The 24,457-nt window shown below is 37.9% G+C and overlaps 1 protein-coding gene across 3 annotated transcripts in view; it reads right to left on the reverse strand.

The window, feature by feature from the left end:
* si:ch211-288d18.1 (USP6 N-terminal-like protein) overlaps nt 1–8,974 on the reverse strand; it is a 40,213-nt gene extending 31,239 nt beyond the window's left edge. The window contains exon 1 of one of the 3 annotated variants that reach the window (XM_046840534.1): nt 8,953–8,974. The gene's annotated coding sequence lies outside the window, so the exon portion shown is untranslated. Of the gene's footprint in view, nt 1–5,715; nt 6,131–8,952 lie in introns of those variants that run through there. The other 2 variants (XM_046840536.1, XM_046840533.1) reach the window with 2 other exon arrangements.
* Nucleotides 8,975–24,457: the final 15,483 nt, after the last annotated feature.

The following is a 24,457-nucleotide window of genomic DNA, read 5'->3' on the forward strand; positions in this document are numbered from 1 at the left end:
GGTACCCAAACCTTCCAGTTAAACAGTAAGTATACTGTGTAATTCAGGCCTACAATGGTTAGGAAGTTACCAAGTTTCCGTTCTCCTTTAAAGGTTTTCGGCCAGTCAGAGAAACCCTTTATATACACCACAGAAAACATGTGAAACATGCAACATGTGAAACAGCCTATGTGACGTCGTTTTTCCTCACTTTACAGCAGAAAAGAAATCCAAAGCTGCCCCTGGTAGGCTGTAAAGGGTTTTAACACAACATCAAAGTCCAGACCGCATTAAAAGCGTATGTCTTATCCGTGCTGTGTTTGTGCTGTAGTCAGGAGCGTTTGTGCTGTTATATTTCTCAACCTGCACAAACTCAGATGAAGCAAAGTGTTTTTAAATAATCTGGAAATTATTTAATAGGAAGTTCAAAGTGGTTTTATATATAAAGTAACATAAGTATTTACAATTATATGTTACTTTATGACTATATAATGTGCCTCTTCATAACTGAGGCAGATGCATAGCCAATGACGCAATAGAATAAATACATATGAAGCAGCTCCCGATGCGAAACGATACGATTCCATTTGATTCAACACGATACAATACGATTCAATGCAATATGATGCAAAAGAAATAAATATGATGCTATGCAACTCAATATAAAACAAATAGTTCACTTTAATTTCTTTGGTTCAAACAGACAGCAAATCATCAATTTACTTAAGTGCCTCCTGGCTTTTTTTTCCTGTTCTGTCTCTGAAAAGATGCAGCTCTACCTCTGCCATGTTAATCTGTATTCTATGCGACTCTCAGGACACGCCTCACACGGTCTCCACGGTGTTGTGATACATCATATTCACGTAGCAGCGGTGTGGCTGAGAGAACGCGCTTGAGAAAAAGCTTAGCGAGAAGAAATTGATCTACATACAAACCATTGGTCACGAATTATTGATCACTTTCTAAATAATAAAAGTATAGCGCATCTACTAATAATTACATAGGTTTTTACCAATGCAAATATGTAATTTCAGTGCAGAAATTCATGTACAAATGTATTCATATATATAATAGTAATATACACAGTATTTACAATTATGTTACTTTATGACTCTATATACTCCCAACAATACTTCTAGTTATCATAGTTTGGGAATTCGGGAACATTTTCACTTCAGCAGTTTTCTGCCTACAGTACAAACCTATCCAAGCCTCGCTGCTAAGAGTTCATAAATTATTCGACTGAGGTTGTTAAAAGCCTCCGTCGTGCTCACGGCTTGAGTTTGCTAGTTGAGAACACGGAAAACAGCTTGAGGTCAATGGGCTTGCTGTGTCAAGGTTTTGGCCTCTTAAGCTTTACTATAAATCTCCACTTGCACGCCTGTTGCAGTAATAACTATGTAATAATAAGTTATAAGTAATAATAAGTACCTTAAAGTTTAACATCAACCTGGTGTGCAGAAAAATCAGGGCAACCATATATATATATATATATATATATATATATATATATATATATATATATATATATATATATATATATAAAAGTCAAACACTCGGGGCAATATTTTTATTATGTCCCTTGCATCATGACAAAGACGACACCAAATGAACACGTTGCAGAAAGAAAAACAACGTAATTTGGCCCAGATTACTCTTCTCTGTGGTGAAACCTCATGTCCTGAGGCTCTACGTACCACTGGCAAAAAAGGATATGGGCACAGAGCCAGTGAATGGGTCGGCATGACTGGTTTTCCTCGCACTGCCATCTGGATGGGCCGTCTCCGCCTTGTACCATCACACACATTCAGAGCACTTTGGCTAACTGAAACAGCTTTGTTCTATCTGAGAGGATCTTTCACACAAAGCATGTGTATGCTATCACCAGTGAGGGCCATGAACCCAAAACCTGAGGTTTATAATGCATTGTTATTGAGGGAGTTCTAGCCATTTGTACTGATTCAGAAATCAAGTTTTACCTCCTTACATTCGTGTTTGCTGTGGTGGATTCAATCCAAATTCCTATATGCTTGTTACTTACTACTAATAAGTATGAACACGGTCATGAAAGGTGTCATTAACTGGGACGGAAAAATATTTGACTTGCACTTGCATGGCCTTGTCCTAATTACAGTACAATGCCAATTATATTATGACCTTGCCATTTATACTGCTGTCTTTTTATAACCTCCTCTGGTGCTAGTGTGTGGAGAATGAAGCAGGTAACCATTGTGACTGCAAGGCCCTCTAGAAGAACAAAAGCAACCCCCTTGTATGGCATGACCAAAGCAAGAACCTCAGGTTGAAATAGGTGCATCCATTCAGAATCATGGAGGATGAAGTACATGTGAGTAAGCTTGGGCCAAATTCAAGAGCTGATAGCAGCAAGATAGCAATGCAGTGAAGTTGAGGTGAAGCCACTGTAGCACATGACTGGCAAATAGGCAAGATATGTGTAGTACAGTAGCTCTAGTTCGCTAATCAGATGGCAATGAAGTCTAGTCAAAGCTCTTCACTGCCATCAATGGGCCCTTGAGTGTTTACATGAACGATACATTTTTGGCATTTGGCGGACACCATTATCCAGAGTGACTTACAACTGAGCAGTTGAGGGTTAAGGCTCTCAGTCAGGAACTCAAGGAGTTCAGTCAGGTCCAGCGCCTTAACCACCTCTCTGCATCCTAACCCTCTCCAGCTTCATAGGAAGAAGAAAAGACTATGCCATTTATTGTAGCAATTGAACACTTTAGTGACAAAGACACTGTGACACTTGTATTTTACACTTTATACTTTAATATATAATTAATACTTTTGTATTTTTATATTCTATTTCTATTTGCTTCAGTATTGCAGTCGCTAAAAAAAAAGCATTTCTCTACATGTCGTACATATGAACTTGTTATGAACTTCTTCTTCTAACCTGTCCAATACTTTCATTAGCATGACCTCTTAAAAATGAGTGTTTCTAGTATTTATGAATTTTTCATGCAGTCATCAACCAGAGAATGAACAGATTAGATTTTTGGAATTGATACAAACAGCGCAATAGCTTCCTTCCCGTTTCTCATTCGAAGACGCTACTTAATTATTCATGCTCAGGAACTCGACATGACGATTTCAGCCCCGACTTGAATGTTGTTAATGTGCTATCTATGTAATTGATTGGGAATTTATCCGAATGTGACGAGATCGATTCAACGGCAAATGTCTGAAATAGTTGTTCTGTCCCGTTTAATATTTCAATGTATTTTACGCATAATAACCAGAAGGAATAAACTTGGTGGTGGTTCAAAGCATCCCTGTCAATGGCTGTAAGTTATAAAGCGTAATAACAGCTCTGGTAATATAGTTAAACATGTAATAAATGTAACATAATGCACCATATATAAATAATAACATTATCATTGAAGCGATGTAGAGCATTGTTTCTACTATTCCTTGCTTCGTGATGAGCGATTTCATGTATCATACCTGTTAGGATATTTGCTGCATCTTATTTCAGATTTACAGGAGGTCCAAAAACAGGAAATAAATAGTTCTACACAAAAAGGTCTCACAGAGGAAATGCTGATCGTACCGAAAATTTGTGGCGGCGCTAAAGGACACCTGAAACCTCTGTGTTTCCGAAGAAGTGACAGAGCAGCAACAGTTGAACCTCGCCACCCAACGGTATTTCACACATCTGTCCCGATTACGCTGAGCAACTCAGCGTCTTGAAAGACAGACCAGATGCTTGGCTGAGGGTTCCAGCAGAGTTTGTGTTTTTTTTCTAAACTCCACCACGACACTCTGAGTACAGTGTAAACATCCAGTGTGAGTGGGACTGCCAGAGGTAAATATCAATCACGGAGACGAATCACAAAACACAACAGTGTAGAACTCGAAGGACTGAAAGAAAAGAAAGGAAACACGGCACACGACAGGCTTTACAACTTTACAGGAGTTCATAGCAGATGGTAATAGAAGTGCTGGGATCCATTTTACAGTATTGCAGGGACCTTAATGACTCATGTGATACAGGCCTGTGGGTGGCTAATGGGCACATTTGCAGGCTCAGAGAAAACACTGAACAAAAGCACTCACCACAATCCGATCTTTCCCGAAGAAAGGAAGTGAATGACAAGCGAACCATTGTTTACAACAACGATTTTTCAGTATTTTCACAAGGTAAAATACAGGGCTTCAGAATCACCCAAGTGCATGTATTTACCTAGAGAACATCTTCAAAACACAAAACATCAAGACTAAATATTAAGGACGTATGTCTCACTATGTGACACGGCGTCTGCAGCGCGGCTAAGCACGTGACGCCTGCTTTCGACACGCACAAATTACACTACACGTGTTTTCAATAAGTTGGAACAAAAGCTCCCGAGGCTCGGATGCAAACACGTGACCCTCCATAGCACATCATTTGTCAGGGAGGAGAATTATGAGAAGAGCTAAAGCCTCTGACACAAAGAGAACGTACTGGTGGAAATACAGCTTTATATCAAATATCCTTAAAAAAACACCATAATGCACATCTACAGAGGCAACAATGGGATACCAAACCAATAAAAAAGATCTATCAATAAAGAAAGCATTACCAAGGGGATTGTAAATGTGGAGGGGGGGATTGACAAATACAAATGATTACCCCAAGGGGTCTTAAAATTAATTTACATCCATACACTGTGGGAATCTTTATGGCATCCAATACTGATTAATATTGAATATATGTATGTATTGTATGTAAATACTGTTGCATTTTGCAGATGAAGTCTGGGCCATGAAAACACCAAAAAATCTCACACTCTTGTACACACAGTACACAGTGTACATATAATTTACAGTATACAATTCACCTGTGTTAGATCAAATATTTCAGAATATGGTGCGGAATATTATTTAGAATATTTCACACTAATATTGCCTTCATGTTTGGATTAGTTCATTGAGTTGCAGTGTAGGTTACAGTGCATTATAAATCCAATATATTTTATGTTTGGATATATTTGTCTTACGTTTTAAGGCCGGTACATCTACAGGAGGGATTCGAAAGTATCTTAAGGGAGTATCATGCTTAATTTACGCGAATATGAATAATTTATTCTTCCACTTTACCAAAAAGGCACTTATTTGGTCATCTATATTGGGACACTTGCATTGCTTATACCTTCAGAGCGAATATTTTACAAAAGCAGAACATTCAATCAGTTCAGGAGTAAACAGGTTTAAGTTGAAAGATTTGTTTCTCATGCCTTCAAATAGCCTACAAAGAGGAAAGAATGTGGTTGTCTGAATAATATTTTTACATGATTAACATTTCTAATAAAACAACCCCAATGCCTATGATATCACACAGCATTTGGTGACAACATTGCTTTACAATTATGTAATTTGTGCAACCTTTGAAAGTAGGGACCATGCTCAAGGGCCCAAGTAGTGGTAGTCAGAAGACCAATGTCTCAAACCATTAGCTAACACTATCTATTTGATGGCGTTCAAAATACTAATACTTGTATCGGTATCGATGATCCTGATATCAAAGTATCGAATCGAGTCGAAAACAATTAGTATCGCCCATCCGATGGCGTTCTGTTATTAGAAATTATCCAGTGAATTTAAGTCGTCAACACTGCAACCCAAATGCGCATAGGCGACTTGACGGCAATAACATACTACCCTAATAATAATAATAATAATGCGCATACTGCCCTAATAAATAGTATGCGAAAGGGGTACGCTACTTACGTAGGTATCGATCATCACACAATCCGATCAGAAAAATAATAGTAAATATTTATAATCCACTCCGAGGTCTAACGAGAGCGCAAAGATCTCTTTTTTTTATAAGGCAAATGCAATAGGATTGGGACAGTGGGTTCCAAACAAAGCTGCCCGCTGAGATGCCATTATAAACCCACGGGGTGAGCGGCAGCGTTACCGGTTACGGAGGACGCGCTCCGGTTCTTCCCGTGCGGCAGCTGCGATCCGAGCTTTTCATTCTCTGCACGCGGACATGGTGCCGAGCGGTGGATCTTTTCGGTGAACGCGTAGGAGCGCAGCTTCCAACCCACACGGCGCAGCGGCAACTGGCGGCGGCGAAGGGACGCTGCTATCGAACGGGGTTTAGACGCGACGGAACATGCGCAGATCAAACGCAGCGCTGCGCCGCGCCACGCCACGCCACATGGCGTCTCACAACACAGTCAACTTGTAAACAAATGTGCTTTTGCCCGAGATTTCAACTCCTGTCTAATCGAACAGAGAATTACTGACTACTACACTCAAACTAGAATATTAGAAATGTGTGTTTTATTGGTTCATCAATTCATTCAGTAATTCGTTCAATTCTTCATTCATCATTTTATCCACATATAAATCAGGGAGTATGAGGAGGGGGAGTGGGCGTGGGGGGGGGGCAGGACCTACAAGAAGCCTTTATTATTTAATCATTTCATTCCAAATCTATTTACATTCATCTCAGACTTGCTCAACTTTCCCTTACACGTGAGAGCCAAGGGCCTCACTTAAGGGCCCGGCAGTGGCCCACTGACAACACTGGGCCACTGACTGTATAAGACTATAGAAAAGACATTACTCATAATCACACACTGTGGTGCTCATGGTATTTCTCACTCTCTGGTGTTAAGTATAATTACACTCTTGATGTCACCCAAATGAGGATAAGTTCCCTTTTGAGTTTGGTTCTTCTTAAGGTTTCTTCCACATACCATCTGGAGTTTTTCCTTGCCACAATCACCCCAGATTTGCTCATCGGGGATAAACACACATCATTCTTAAGTTCTGTAAAGCTGCTTTGAGACAATGTCCATTGTGAAAAGCGTCATATAAATGAACTGAACTTGAACAATAACATTCCTATCAGAAGTCCAAAATCATTAAACTACCACTCCGTTATACAGTAACAGTCAAAAACTTGGACTCACCTTCTTCTGCATTGGTTTTTTTATTTGTATAATTTTCAATACTGAAGACATAAAATCTATGCATTGCAACAGTCTTTGTAAACAAATCAGCTTGTATACAAGTCAGCTTTTGCCTCAATGAGATCTCAACTCCAATGGACTGCAGATTTACTGACTACTACACTCAAACTAGAAGATCAGAAAATAGTCAATCACCAATTCATTCATTCATTCATTCATTCATTCATTCATCGATTTATTCATTCATTCATTCCATTCCATTTCATCCTTCAATTAATCCCTTTATCCATGGGGCAGTATGGGGCAACAGGCAGGACCTTCAAAAAGCCTTTATTATCTTTTAACTATTTATATTTATGGTGAACACCCTCAAACCAGCACTTCAGAGCACCCAGAATTGGCCCCTTGACAGCATTAGGAGTTGAAAGGTGTAGGCGTAGCTCAGTGGTTAAGATGTTGAAACTGATTCTCAGAAGAAGATAAGTTCAAATCCCTCCACTACTAAGCTGCCCCTGCTTTAATCTCCATGTGTGAGTTGTATGGGAAAGGTATTTGTAAGTCACTCTGGACAGAGTGTCTGTCTGCCAAATGTTGTAAATGCAATCAGAAGTCCAAGTGAGTCCACTTCAGTCGTGTTTTATTTGTATTATTTTCAGCATTGTGCATTAATACTGAAGACATTGAAAAGATGAGCTATAACTTTTTTATACAGTCCAAAGCTCAGCAACTCTTTCTTCTTCAGTGGTTGTTATTTATTCTTACCTGCATTAGAGCATCAGTTGTCTTAAACAGAGTCTTGATAAGGCTCACCTGTGAACTGAGAACTATTCCAAGTGACTACCTTGTAAATCTGATGAGAGAATGCCAACGGTGTGCACAGCTGGCATCGAAGCTAAATTGAGCTCTTTAGAAGACGAAAAAATTGCATATCTTGGACAGAGAAGACAGATGGTTTAAGAAAGGAGTGAAGGAGGATGACAATCCTTCTCTCAACAGAAGTCAAGTTCTTAGGCACAACCTGTCTCCTTTTTTTCATGCAGCTCTTTCATCCCATCCCCAACAAGATCAAGACCTCTTCACATGTCCACCAGAAAAGCCACACTTAAGGACAACCAGTCTACTCCCACATTTACTGATCATTACCCAACTATAATCCTATACGCTCTTGTCTCTTAATGAGGCTATCCGTGGAGGGGAGGATCCTTCACCCCGGTAGCTTAGCGGTGGTAGCTTAGTGGTTAAGGCTAAGGATCCAGCTACTGGACTCCTGGGTTCCTGAGCAAGGCACTTAACCTCATAGCTGCTCAGACATAGGAATAAAAAAGTCTCTGGATGAGATGTGTCTGGATAAGTAGTGAAACCTTTCGATCCCAACCAGATAGAAGTCCAGTTGACCTGACTCAACTTCAGATATGTAATTCTATTGTGCACATGGTGTGTAATTTTATAAACAATATCGATGCAAAACCTTCTTAACATTTGAAGTGTACTTGTGTCAGTTCTTTTTTTTTTACAATGAAAAGCTACAACACACGTGCTAGAATGAATCATGTTTTCTTGTAAAACGCATTCGAAACAGGCTTTAATGACTATTGATTACTATTGTAGTAACTGGAATTCTGAGTTCATGTCTCTATCCTGTTCTAATAATAATAATAATAATAATAATAATAATAATAATAATAATAATAACATAATCTTTATTTTATAAATTACCTTTAAAAGCATAAAAATAGAAATTAAAATAAAATAAAAAATTAATATCTTATAAATAAATTAATATTAATATTTATTATTATATAAATATAATATAGTATATTAATATATATTATAATTAATATATAAAAATTAAATAAAGATTGAATGTGCACATTTAAGGTGTTTCTGTGTCCTTTGCTTGTACACACTCCTGCTTCCTCTTTTTTCCACTGAAACCTATTGTACGATAGGAAAAAACATTTCTAAGACGCTAAGTTCTCCTCAAATGTTCACAGATACAAACACACACACATTCCAAATAAAATGTCCCCTCACTTACTTTATACACTGGAAGTGGTGGCTGTCTGAGACGTGTAGTTTGTTGTAGTAGGAGTCCTCCTAATCCCTAATCCCTAATCCCTAATCCTTCCCACCATGACTGCGCAAACTCAGGATTTTAGTAGGAGTTATTCTATTCTCTGGATATTAGGTCATAAGTACCTTAATAAGTACCTCTTAGATGAACTGAATACATTTAACGGTTACCATATTTTATTTGGTGGAAAACAAATGTTTTTTTCCTTCGATTAAAAAGATCCATGTTGACCCCACAGCACAAGGGTTAATCCCCCAAATCATATATATTGAAATTTTATGGCTTTGCCTTTTGATTATGTTAGAGTGTATTATGTCTAGTATTTTTACCATTTGCATTTACAGCATTTGGGAGACGCTTTTAATAGGAGCGACTTACAATAATCTCATTTATACAACTGAGAAGTTGAGAGTAAAGGGCCTTAGTCAAGGGCCCAGCAGTGGCAGCTCGGTGGTGCTGAAATTTGAACTCCATCTGATCAGAACTACTACCACTCCAGTATGGTCTCATTGAGAAGCATTTTGCCCTGAAGCCTTGTGATAGATTCAGCAGCAAACTCAGAAGTTGCTATAAATCGCTGAGTAAACCGCAGACGTGCATCGAGGGTGGGATTCGAACCCATGTGTGCAGAGTGCAGTGGATTAGCAGTCCATGTGTAGATTATTTAGTTTGTTACATGCAGTGGTGGATAAAGCACAAAATTCATGTACCTGAGTTAAAGTAGAAATACAGTCGGTAAAATACGACTCCAGTAAAGTAAAAGTGTTAAAACTCAAAACTTAAAACTTTCACTTGAGTAAAAGTACAAAAGTTTTTGCCTTCAGATGTACTTACGTATCCAAAGTACTATGATTTATTATACCTATAATGTTCCTATTATAATTTTTATCACAAGGCTCTTTACTTAATCGACTCAGTTGATGTGAAAAGACTCTGATTTGACTCTCAGCACACTGATCTATTAATAGAATGTCATTAATGACTCAAACACTGATTAATTTCTATTACAATGATCATGAGCCCAAAACCTTTTTTTCTACTTCAAACAAATTGCGTCAATGAGGCCATGGATATCGTGGCAAATTCAAGTCTGGAGTTTCTTCATTTATTCCTCTCTAAATGTTCTGCTTGATGTTAAACTGATGCTGAACTGTGTGTTGGTGATCAGTAGATGCACCAAGTCCCAATCAAATCAAGTTCAAAACAGAGCGCACGCTCGACCCTGATTGGTGAATTGCTGCATGTTTGACCATTTTTTTATCTACTCATAATAATAATAATAAAAAGGAACGACTGATTTAGCAAAATGTAGTTGAGTAAAAAGTAGGATATTTGACTCTCAAATGTAGTGAAATTAAAGTCAACGTCTACCCAAATGGAAATACTTCAGTAAAATGCATCCACAAAAAAGCTACTTAAGTTTAGTTAAGTTAAAGCTCAGCTCAGGAGTGAACCAGAGACCCTCAACCTGAGCGGTAGCAAATATTACCTGCTACACCAGGGGTGTCTAATCTTTTCCATAAAGTGCCGGTGTGGGTGCAGGTTTTTATTCCAAGCAAGTTCACACCAAATACTACCTGTTTATGATTTAATGTAGTGGCCCTTGATTGTAAAAGACTGGATGCCCCTGTGCCACCCCATACTCATTAATTATTTATTTAAGTTTGTATAGGACTTTTAAAGGAAAGGAAAAGTTTGTAGGACTGTGGTGAGACCTGAGATGTTGTATGGATTAGAGACAGTGGCATTAAGTAAAAGACAGGAGGTGGAGCTGGAGGTAGGAGAGCTGAAGATGTTGAGGTTTTCGTTGGGAGTGATGAGAATGGACAGGATTAGAAATGAGTTTATTAGAGGGACAGCGCATGTAGGACGTTTTGGAGACAAGGTGAGGAGGCGAGATTGAGATGGTTTGGACATGTGCAGAGGAGGGACATGGGGTATATCAGTAGGAGAATGCTGAGGATGGAGCCACCAGGTAGGAGAAAAAGAGGAAGACCAAGGAGGAGGTTTATGGATGTGGTGAGGGAAGACATGCAGGTAGTTGGTGTGAAAGAGGCAGATGTAGAGGACAGGGGGGTATGGAGACGGATGATCCGCTGTGGCGCCCCCTAACGGTGTTTGTTTGTTTAAGCTTTATTTTTATAGGCAAGTCATTAAGAACAGGTTCTTATTTACAATGGTGGCCTGACAATTGGAATAACCACTTAGGGAAAGGGAAGTAGGGCTAAAATAAATACAAAACATAAAAAAAATACATACAAAATTAACAATTACATAAATACATTTTAAAACAAATTTATGTAGAAAAACAACTGCATATATCCGTGAACAAATATGATAGAGCTGAAAGAGGAAGAAGTATAGGACTTTTAAAGTTTTTTAATTAGTAAATAATTAATTATTTGAAAAGGTACAAAAATAACAATTTCCAACGCGATTGAACAAAACATATTTTTAACTCCATTCACTTCCACTAAAATGTTCTCTATGTGAAGCTCTGAAATGCACTATATAATGTAGAAAAACAATATTGGGGCATCTGAGTTCTCACCCACATGTTGGTTCTTTTCCAGACTGTTACCACTAGGTTGGAGGCACACACTTGTTCAGGATGTCTTTGGATGTGATAGCATAACATTTTTCCTTCGCCTTGAACTAGTTAATACCCAAACCTGTTCCAGCATGACAATGCCACAATCACCTTTCCATGGGTTGGAGAGTAAGATCTCAGAATGGCTGCTATGGAGCTCTGACTTCAACCCTACTCAACACCTCCGGGATGAATGTGAACGCTGACTGCACCCCAGACCTCCTCACATCACCTACATCAGTACCTGACTTTACTAAAAGCCTTGTAGCTGAATGAGCACAAATCTCCACAACACAGACTCTAAAATCTAGTGGAACATCTTCCTGGAAGAGTGGAGGTTATTAGCACAGCAAATGGGAACTAAATGTGGAATAGGATGTTTAAAAAGCACATACTAATCTTATTGTTTCTACAAACTTTTAACCAAATTAATGTATTTATACTCCCGAAACAAAAAATAAATGCAAAAATCACTGAATTTAAGCTATTTATTTGGATTAATTGTTATCTTATATATGTTTAGAGTTAAATAAACAAGCTACATAGCTACATTTTACAAATGTGCAAAGATCCAACTATGCATTTTTTCAATAGGACTGTGAATTCAACTTTAACCTTTTTCCACTTTGTTCCTTTTTCCCTGTACAACATGTACATTTTTAATATCTGATTCATTCTATTTGTTCTATTCTTTCTACAGAATTTTCTTACTGCACATCATACTGTAAACTAACTCCCCTTTGCTTTATAAGTTCACCAGGTTTGCTACACTTTTTTGCCGAAGACAGAAATCAGACTCTTGTAAATTATTTCACAAGGACTAGCGGGTTAATAGGATGAAGTTGCGTGTTGAGCTCAAATACCATTTCCCTGTAATTCTTTATTTTGTCTGGACTACTTGATTACAACGTGATACAATGATGTTGTAACCGAGACTTCCAGTAACACCGTGCACAGTAATTGTTCTTATTAGCATCACACGTCAAATATGACCTCACAAAACATGTTTACGAGTGTTGCCTCATTCTGTCCGTTGTATTGCACTGTTATAAAACTGTTAAACATCAAAACAGAGACCTAGAAACTGACACTTCAAAATGGTGAACTTTCCAATATGTAATTCTTAACCGAATGAATAGAGTTAGTTTTCTATTTATTTTAGCTATTTGGATGGTGTTTACATGGGTTCACCACAAGGGGGAAGCAAACTCAAAGAAAACATGATCATCCTTTAGACATCTTTAGAGGCGTCAAGCGTTTAACCCTTCAAGATTTGAGAGTGGGCACTGGTATAACTCTGGTTGAAACTATTCTGTGGGTGTTTTCTCTCTTTTGTACAGTTTAAGCTGGCTCTGCCCCCATCAAACCAGGATGAGCCATTCCCTCAGTCTCTAAAAGGTCACAGTCATTAATTCACAGTCATTACAGTATGTCTCATACGAATAAGAACTAGTTGCAAAGTTCAGCATCGAGTTATTGCAGATAAAAGAAACTCTACATCATGATTGCTTCACATTTTATATTATGATAGTTGGTTTGGGACTTCTTTCAAATCCGCCCATTGAAATACTGTGGCTTTCAAGTTTTCTTTGCTCGCTGCAGGTGCACGGTGGGTTATGTAAGTCTATTTTTCTGAGGGGATTTGCTGTCTCTGGTTAAAAGCAGAGGCTACGCCTTTCCCTTTGTTCCTTTCCCTGGTTCGGCATAACTTATTGCCTTGCATTATCCAAGATATTTTTAAAAAATCTACTCTCTGAAAAAAAAAAGAAAGAAAAGAAAAGAAAAACAACGCTTCACCTGAATTGACCTGTCCAAACATGATTCTTCATGGAATCATATGAATGGCATAAGAAGAATCACAACTTGACAGTCGATCTAACAGACATGAACCGGGAATTGGATTTGATGTTGAACATTTGTAAACGGAAACACCAGACGAAGCAATGTTGTTATGGTTGTGTTAGCTCAGTGGGTAATATGTTGGACTTCCTGATCAGAAGATCATCAGTTTAAATCCCCACAGGGCCCAGCTACTACTGCTGGGCTTTGGAGCACGGCCCCTGATTGTTGCTCTGTCAAATGGCATAAATCTGGAAGCTTATCTTTATTTTGTGTGTGTATGTATACAGTATGTGTCTCATCATACGTCATACAAATTAGACATTCAATAAAGTCTGGAAAAAAAAACAATGCAAAGATAATAAATAGCATTGCAACAGCCATTTTGTTACACAATACCTCAGCTTGCTAGGGTTAGTATTCGCTTATTAGGTTAGCTTTCTCTTTTTTGGCTGATTTCATTAATAAAAACATTTTTAAATACAATTTATTCCATGCAGCAGCAGAAGGAAGAATTGAAGTTACACCACATTACACAGCTATGCATGCTACGTTAGCTTTAGCACAGTGAGTTAACGTTTATTTGTTATGATTTAAATTTCTAATATTCAATCACTAGATTAGTTTTCACTCTCTAGATACATTTCATTGGCCAGGTTACTATTTACTTACTTGGTTAGTTTCACTTACTAGGTTGCCTTTTGCTCATTAGGTTCGCTTTTGCCTACTTATCTAAGAATCCCAGATTGTAGTTCAATGTTTTATTCCCCTCACCAACCAATAAAAACGAGGAAATGCAGACAGGCAATAGACTTTCCTTATTCAAAATAGAAACATCGCAGACAGAATAGAGATGGCAACTGACAGTTATGAAAAAACCATGGGCATGTAGAGTTAGATATCCATTCATGCCATTTGTGGCCGGTTAGGAATATAGTGTACTCTTTAGTGTACTTTGTGCAGAAATCAATAAAAACGTTCTGTTCTTTTTCCTAAGCCTAGTATGATTTCATTATTGATTGATACATAAAAGATTTGCTTTTTAGCCATCTTCTGGCACTGGGAATGAAATCTATTGCTTTTAAGAGAATTTCACAGAGCAAAAATTGAAAGAAATGATCTAAAATCTGGAAGCGGAGAACAGGCCTGAGGCAGTGTAACTGAAATCATTAAGCTCTGTGGCCTTCATGCTTTATTACAAAAACATAATCATTGTAAAATGGGCAGCTCAAAACTTCTTGAATCTTGAAGGTAGATACCAACACAGGGTTGAAAGGATGGGATTTGGTGTTTGACTTGGTAATAATCACTTATTCCATGCCTCTTAATTGAAACCCACCTTCAAGTGGCTCCTAGCCAATAACATCTCATCAGCAATCAAAGGCCAACCCATATACCTATTAAAATCAGAGAGGTGTTGTCTGGAGTACCAACACTGTATATCTACACATGACATACTCAACCCCATTCTGCACCAGGGTTCCCATGTAAGCCATTCTGAAGCGCCTGGGATCTAATCAAGAGAGAGTTCCAGGAGGAGCAGAGCTCGTGGAGTGAGGCCTACAGTGATGGATTTCTGTCAGTCAACTTTGTCCATGATCTCAGTTTCCCAGAACTCACCGTGACCACCAGACATATCCACTTCCCGGAATCCATTACCGTTAATATGTTCAGAACCCTTGAATTGCTCTCATCTGTCCCCAATCATGCACACATCCATAAAGAGATGCTCACCCAAGGACTCATTGTGGAGTAACGCTCAGTTGTGCATACTTCCGAGCTTACCGAGCCTTTGTTCATGTGATTGTTATTCTGGTTTTGACTTGATTGTTTCCTGGTTTCCTGGGACGTACAGAAACTCTAGTTCGTGTAAATATTTTAAAGATTCATTTTTATTTAGGTTAATAATTTGTAATTACTACAATATTGTAGTATAGATTCATTTTCACTGATCCTTTTAGACCTTCTTATTCATTTGGAGACCACTCTTTGTAGCTGGGGATGGTCCCAAATAAAAAACCTGAAAATCCATGAAGTTCCTGAGCAACTCAAGTTTGCAGGAACAGTTCTGCATTTAAGCTCCTATAACTGAACAGTTCACCTCAACAACTGTAATAAATGGATGTTCGGTGGTACCCAGATAAGGTTGGGTTCCCTTTTGAGACTGGTTCCTCTCAAGGTTTCTTCCTCATGCCATCTCAGGGAGTTTTTCCTTGCCACAGTTAATATCCAATGTTGAAAGTTCCTTACAAATAAAAAACACACCGTTACTGCTGTTATGACACAAGCCACAAAAAAACAAGGAGTTAGAGCATGGACTCTGTAGTGCAATTGTCAGTACCTTTGTAAACAACAAACTCACTTGCAGAGCAGTTGACATAAATAAAGTAAATAAGTACATAATAGGCATTGCTTCCTTCTTCTGTTTGTATAGTGATGTGTAGGGAATAATGGCCTTCTTATAAATGGTATTGTCTCTGATGCCACACTGTCTGTGGGAAACCTGCTTCAATATTTACAGCTACTGTATTGTTCCTAACCGCTGCTTTGGTTCTACCATTAAAAGAAAGATTTGGAGATTTGCACATGAAAAAACCTGCAGTCGAAGACATTTTTTTATTTAGAAACTTAAATATAACTTGGTGTAGCCCAAACAATTGGCATTAATCAATGTGTTGCAATGTTTATTGTGAAAGTATTATGTGCAAAAAAGTTCTAAAAAAAAATGTGAAAGTGCAAACGGCTATAATTCCACGATGATCCTGTTGATTCAGTATTTTACAGAGAGGTCTCTGACTCGGGATCATAAGTGCATGCTTCCTAAAACACTCAAGTTCCTTGTTTTCCCATTCTGTTTGTGTGGACAGATCGAGTTCCAGGGCATTTCCTCATTGCTGGCAAACCGAGGAAGGACCAGTTGGACAAAATAAGGAGTGCAACTGTCATTCCTGACCCCAATTTCCTTTTCCCCTTTTTGCCAGCTGGTGCAAAAATAAAGACCCCAAACAACAGCGGGTGGCTCCATTGACTTGACCATGTAGGTGAGCAATGAAGGGTCAGAAAAGACAACTAGGGCAGCAAAATTACACAGCCATGAAAAAAGAGCGTGTCACTGGAAACAAGTTTCCAGCGTTGAGAAGCACTTAAGCAGCTCTTTGTGTCGGTGATACTAATTAGTTTCTTCGTTCCAAAGGCCTGGAAATAATTTTGCACTTAATTTGCACTGATTATTCGCTTTCTAAGAACCTTTCTCTGTCACTAAGCAAGACTAATGAATTGAAATTTGTTTATGGAGTCTCAACAGAAACAGTTCACTGGGGTTTTTTTAGATGTTGGCTGAACTGAAAATTAGTTGAATTATTATTTCATGGAAATAAAAAAGAAAACTATTTTATTAGTTGGGTTTAGGCTTTCAATTCCATAAATGTTTGAGGGCAAAAACAATGTTTTGCTTTCGAAAATAACAGTCCATTGACTTTAAGTCATTTAGGTGATTTTCAATTGCAAATAAATCAATTCAATTACAGAAAAAAAGTCTATATGTATAATATCTATACATTTGCCCAAACCATTTGCCTTGTAGTTTATTATTAACATAAAATTATGATATAAATGGACTGCACACAGTAAGGAACACTTTCTTTGACTTTCCACCTGCTTTCCGAGTTAAATAAAACAAGTCCTAGGTGGACACAGTAAACCAGGTGGAAGGAATAAGGAAAAGTGGGAACACTGTTTCGCTTTATTGCCTTCATCATGGGCTTTCACACACTGTGGTGAAGTGCTATGCTGTAGGTGTCTTGCATTATTTGGGCAGCAGCTGTTTCAGATTAACAGTGGAAATGAAAAGTGTTTAAAATCCGTCAGTGTTTTAGACTTTGTCAGTTGATGAGTATCTTAAGACTCGGACTGATTATCAGTGATGGGCAGTAAGAAAGTAAATGTAATTCACTTTTTCACGTATCTGTACTTTATTGAAATATTTCCATTTGGGGAGACTTTTCATTTAACTTCCCTACATTTCAAAGTCAAATATTTTACTTTTTACCCAACTACATTTTGCAAAATCATTTTTTCCTTTTTATTAAGAGTTTAAAATCGTAACTGGTCAAACACGCAGCAATCCACCAATCAGGGTCGAGCGTGCGCTCTGTTTTGAACTTGTTTTGATTGCCGCTTGGTGTATCTACTGATCAACTTTAGGTTCAGCACCAGTTCAACAGTAAGCAGAACATTTAGAGAGGAATAAATAATGGAAGAAACTCCAGACTCGAACTCGCCACAACACCCGTGGGCTTATTCGCATAATTTTTTAATCAGTTGAAAAAAGGGTTTTGGGCTCATGATAATTTTAATAAATTGCAATCAAAATCTTGTAACAAAAATGATAATAGAAACAATTACAGCCGTAATAAATCATAGTACTTTGGATACTTAAGTACATTTGAAGGTAAATACTTTTGTACTTTTACTCAAGTGAATGTGTAAAGGAAGCAGTTTTACTTTTAATGGAGTCGTGCTTTACCGAGTGGATCTTTACTTTAACTCAAGTACATGGTTTGTGTACTTCATTCACCACTGCTCATTATCAATTAACCACCTAAATTAGGTGGGGTCAATGGATTTGAGGCCAGATAAGATAAACATCATCAAACTAATTAAATTGCTAAAAAAAAGTATTTGGAATTAGTATGAGAAAACGGGTTTGCTTTTTGTTTTAGAAAATAATAAGTCATAAATTCCTAGGACGATGTTACACACAGGTTGCATTCAGGTTGTGATATACTTTTGGTTATTATAATTGTTTTTGTTGTACAAGCTGTCCGTTTTATTCCAGGTCATCATATAGTTAAATTCAACCTGATCTAGCTTTGCCATAGAGCATCAATTTATCCACAGTGTATTCATGCCCAGACTTTTCCTACTGTAAAGTGAAAGTGGGCTCGTTTCCAAAGTGTTTCTTAGGTTGTGCGTAAAAAGGCTATGAGTAACTCCTCTGTGTGTCTCAATAGTGAGGTTCGTGAACAACAGAGGATTGTAAGCAGGAGTTCGCTTTCCATGAGCCATGCTTCCTCTCCTCTCTTTCACCCATGACAGAGAACACCAGGTTTCCACAGGCATAGAAACACAACCCTGCTAATAATAATACACTAAATCTACAGTGTATTATAGCAACAACAAATACAGAAAGAGTTTCCTAAACACTTGAACCCCTGTTGAGGCCTCCATGGAGAAAAAGAGGGGGTTCTGTTTAATGACTCTGTAAAGGGGTTTCCCCTCTGTGTTTACAGGTAGTGGCTGCGTTCGCAGCACATGCAAACTTCAGTGCCTCATTGGGCAGGAATGCTTCTTACTTTTTGTTTATTGAGCATGAAAATGCTATTGAAAAGGCCAGCAATTATTGGAAATGATGAAGCAGTAGCTTTATGGAAGCATTTTCCAGCTTGTCCATTCTACTTTCAAAAAACATTTGAATGATATTCAACCATCAGACTTCAGAAATGACCGGAGGTACGATGAAATTCAACATAAAATAGTTTGTTTGATGAAAAAATCTCTCAAATACACTATAAAGTTTTGTGGACACCATACCATAATGTGCTTTTTGACTATCCCATGCCACTTTTAAAACCCATTTCATGTTTGGGGAAATCCAATACAAGTGTGTGCCTTCAACTGCTTTTAATATTTTAAAGAAAAACAACATGGCTGGAAAAGTCAGATGTTACAATACTTTAGTCTGTATATTGTAGATCATCAGTGTAGAGGTGGTAATGGTAAAGGTAATGGTTAAGGCTCTAGGCTACTCCTCGGAAGGTTGGGGGTTCAAGCTCCGATATCGACAAGTTGGCACTCTTGGGGCCCTTGAGCAAGGCCCTCAGTTTACATATTCAAGCCAAATCCAGTATTTGTATGTGTTATAATTTGTGATCTGTGCAACTAAACACATTATTGTTGCAAGGCTGGAATCTCCAAAGATTTAAACTTTCCAGTGCTCTTAATTCGAACACCAACTTTGTAATGTTAAGAGTGCGTACAGTTTATAGCAGTAACTCATATCCGCCTCCCTCTTGGGGGAAACTGTAAAAGTGGAATGAACTAATAACAAAGGGAGCAGAATAGTAAGACTGGAGTCCTGGTTATATATGTACTAAAACTGAGGACACCTAAAATCAGGTCTGCCTTGAAGATCAGCTGCTGATCTGCAGAGACCTTCAGCACTTTAACAACCTTATTTAAAAGGAAATCATCCAGACCTTCTCCTCCAATAACCCATGCTTACTTAATCCCAAAGTCTCTTCATGGACTGAACAACCCAATCTTCAACTACTGAATCATGGACCTAACCTATAAGATATTTATATTTACATTTATGGCATTTGGCAGACCTCCTTATACAGAGCGGCTTACAATACATTCATCTTATTCATTCATTTCAGCAACAATAGGGTTAAGGGCCTTGCTTAGGGGCCCAGGAGGGCCCAGGAGTGCCAGGTGGGGTTGCCAGCTGGGTGTGACTAGGATTTGAACTCCTGACCCTCTGAGCCAAAACTTAAGGTCATAACCACTAAGCTACCACCTGCTTAAGTAATGTGGTCCTTGATTATCTTTACCTGAGAACAGCAGTATCATGTGACCTTAGATTTTGGTTGTCAAGGATAACAATATAATAATAATTACAAAACTTCAAACAAAATGATCCCACTTTTCCTATGCTATAGGCCACTAATATATTTGTAGAATAACCCCATCTTAGGACGTTCATTATTATATGGGGTCATGCAAATCACCATTAATGCTTATTGCAGCTGAGTATTTTGACTGCAAGTTTATTTGCAGTCAAAATACTGAGTTTACGAATTATATTGAGTTTATAAATCGAAGCTTGCTGGCACATGATAATCAAGAAACATGTAAAACAATCAAAATCTGATTTCAATCTTTCAACTAAACCCTCTTTTATCTCTGGTCAATTAAAAGAAGTACAGGTAGTTGCCGATGATTACGATGGTTCGACGTACGGTTTTTCTTGCGTTGACCGTAGCGATACTAAAATGTAAAAATATATATATATATATATTTTTTTTTTTACCTGCCATTTTAATTTTTGTAGAATATGTTGGGACGTTACCAGGATGTACGCATCTCCCACCTTGTAAAATGTTTAACTCTCGCCAGTAGTCGCACAGAATTTTTTTTGTTGTTTTTTTACTGTGTTTTTGGTGTAAAAAAAAGAGCCCAATTTCAGCTCTTCTCGCGGTCAGGGAACCAACCTCAGCCAGTGCACTCTTAGTGCCGGTCCCAAGCCCGGATAAATGGGGAGGGTTGCGTTAGGAAGGGCATCCAGCGTAAAAACGTGCCAAATCGAACATGCGGATCTCGAATACGGATGATCTGCTGTGGCGACCCCTAATGGGAGAAGCCAAAATAAAAAAAAATTTTCTCTCCTTTTTATTGCCGTTGCCAGACACTGAAAAAGAGCGAGTACTTGCTAACCAGCGCCCGCTGCCACAAACATATATTGTAAAGTTTATACATTAGGTAGTTTGAGTTGCTCTTATTTGCTAAATTATGTACTTTTTTTTTTATTATTATTAACAAATTACAGCATCCTACCGCATACCTACACCATTTTTTAAAGACTCCTGGGTAGGCTAGGCCATGTCTCAACTTTATTTTTAAGTTATGACGGGGTCATCTGAACACATCTCCATCGTTAGTCAAGGAATACCGGTATATAGTATTAATAAATTTTTGTATATGGATAATTAATTATACAAATAAAAATATGTTAAATGGCTGATTTAAATAGTTTGCACTTTGCCCTTGTACAAAATCTGCTACTGGATAAGAATTGGGTTGTGACTATCATTTGACTAACTCCAAGATACCTGCAGTAAATATTGTACAATTCCTTCAATGCCATCCAGGTCAAAATGCCTCTTCATGGACACAGGAACCCACTTGAGCATGTCTCTTTACACTATGGGATCCTACAAGGTAGTGACAAACTCTCTGACCTGCAATCGAGGTTACTGTTAACCTCTTTGACCCAATGGCATTGGTATCCCAAAGTAGACTGCATGAAAACATTCCACTGACCCTCACACTTCCTGAAGAAAAGATAAACACATGGGAGTCCTGGAAAAAATTACTTCCTTGTTTGACCTGTCTCTTTGAACCATTCGCTATTATTCATACAACATTATTGCCAAATAATATTTTATTGACTATAAATATACACAAAGAAGAATAAGCATTTAGTGATGTTTAGAGTTTTACACATAGACGTACAGCATTTTCAATTATTGTCACCTCCACAGTTAATATTTGATCAAGATTTTCATAAAGAATAAAACTTTTGTTGATATGAAAAATATATAGACATGTATAGAGGAGCCATTCATCTACATAGAAATGTTGAAAAAAAGTTAATTAGCAAAGCCTATTGATCTGATTTTTGCCTCTCGTGGTTTATGATCTCAAGACGGACGTATATGCCGTTGCTCCTGTGTGCGGTCTTGAACTGGAGTGAACTTTTTTTTTCCCAAAATGGCTCCACCCAGTGGAAATGAAAGCATCCTTTGTCATTCCATAATTATGTTAAAGCACATGTCCATCTCATGAAGCCAGAAATGATTGGTTGAGCTGGTTTGGATTTATATACCAAAAAATGCAATAAAGAAATAAATCCTGATTGAATCATTTTGAATTTAAGGTTGTTTTTTACCCTTTCCACCAAAATAACTCATAAAGCAATGCTTAAAAAGATCAAATTCAAGCAAGAAAAATTCAATTGAAAAGACAGCCATGAAAACTGGACATTTATAAAACTCTGCTCATTCCTTTTTCAACAAGGGTACTGAATTCTACTGTCCATTTCCTGACAAATTTCCAATTTTTTTGGTATGACCCTGTTTGTGGTCTTTGTTTTATAATATAATATATTTTTGTAAATAGTTTTGTTATTAATCATGACACGTTTTATTTATACAAACAATTTCACTTATTTTATGAAGATTGTCTCTCATTTAGATGGACTGTATCTATGAACACCCTGAATTTAATTTGCATTTGATATATTGTGTTTCACGTTATACAATGAGAGAAACGGGTGCGTATTAACAGACAGTAGATGCGTATATCAGAGTTAAAAGTTGAAATATTTCGATCATATACTTAACATTTTAAGTTACTTCAGATTCAGAAATGTAATTAGTGAAATATAGAACATAGTGCCACAGTTATAGAATTACTAAATCTTGTGGATGCAAATTTGTAATTAATGAACAAAGAAAAAAATAACGTAATTATGACAGTTCCATTTCAAGACGAAAGTCATAAATCTAATCCAAAACAGCTTGGTATGGCAGGTTCAGAGGTATTAGAGTCTCTCTAGATCAAATATAGGAAAAAGGATGCAAACAGTGAACCATTGTTATGTAACACTGCTTTAATCTTACTGGGTATGAAATTCACCAGAGCTGCACAGGTTGTTGCTGGGATCCTCTTCCACTCCTCCATAATGACATCACAGAGCTGCTGGATGTTGGACACATGGTGCTTCTCCACCTTCCGCTTGAGGATCCCCACAGTTGCTCAATAGGGTTCAGTTCTGGAGACATACATTGCCACTCCATCACCTTTACCTTCAGCTTCCTCAGTAAAGAAGGTGTCATCTGGGTGGTGTGTTTGGTGTCGTTATTATTTTGGAAAACTGCCATTCGGCAAAGTTTCTGAAGTCATTAGGTTCTGCTTCAGAATGTCATAGTATATGTTGGAATTCATATTTCCCCTCAATGAACTGCAGCTCACCAGTACCATGCAGCCCCAGACCATGATGCTACCACCACCATGCTTGACTGTAGGCAAGACACAATTTTCTTGGTTCTTCTCACCAGGGCGCCACCACACATGCTGGACACCATCTGAGCCAAACACGTTTATCTTAATCTTATCAGACCACAGGACATGGTTCCAGTAATTCATACTCTTGGACAGGTTGTCTGGAGCAAACTGTTTGAGGGCTTTCTTGTGCGCCAGCTTTTGAAGAGGCTTCCTTTTGGGACGACGGCCTGCAAACCGACTTGCAGCGTATGGTCCGAGCACTGATGAGCAGACCTTCTGCAAAATCTAAAACAATGCTGCAGCACTCATCTGTTTTTTAAAGTCAGTTTCTGCACCTGATGCACAGCACAAGCACTCAACTTCTTTGAAAGACCCTTGTGAGGCCCATCTTGGAAAACCTCTGTATGACCCTGACCACTGTACTGTAACTCGGTTTCAGGGTGTTACAGATCTTATTATCGCCTCGTCATCTTTGTGGAGAGAAACAATTCTAATTCTGAAATCCTCAGAGAGTCTTTACCATGAGGTGCATGTTAAACATCCAGTGGTCAGTATGAGAGAATTGAACTCAAAGCACCAAACTTGAACTGCTCTAACACAAGATACACAAATTTGTATGGTTCTATCAAGCAGACAAAAACATGAGCATGATGAATAGGACATGTGGCTATTATCACGTAGGGTGTACTCACTTTTGTTGCCAGCTAATTTGACAATAATGGCTGTATGTTGAGTTATTTTCAGAGGACAAATTGACTATATATAGCTGCACATGCTAATATATTTATATATAAATATAATCAGGTGTCCACAAACCTTTGACCTCACTGTGTAGTATAACTGTTCTATATAGTAAACCTTCATTTTGTTCTAAAAACATGCAAACTGTGGGCAAAAAGGTATATTTAAAAGATGACCTGTATGAATAAACTATCATTAGGGGAAACAATGAGCTGATGAGAGTTCATTTTTTTGCCTTTGAAGTCTTCCTTTGTTTAATTGTGAGTAAACAGTGGTGCAATTTATGAAAAATTGAACTACTGCCCGTGTCTCTGGCAGGTTTAGCCAACAAACAACAGCCCTGAGAGCCTTTCTTTCTATTCAGCAGTGGGTAAAAACAAGATTTTTTTTCTAATTGAGACCACATGTGTGTGTGTGTGTGTGTGTGTGTGTGTGTGTGTGTGTGTGTGT

The sequence above is a fragment of the Silurus meridionalis genome, chromosome 26, assembly GCF_014805685.1.
Source record: "Silurus meridionalis isolate SWU-2019-XX chromosome 26, ASM1480568v1, whole genome shotgun sequence".
Taxonomy (NCBI): Eukaryota; Metazoa; Chordata; class Actinopteri; order Siluriformes; family Siluridae; genus Silurus; species Silurus meridionalis.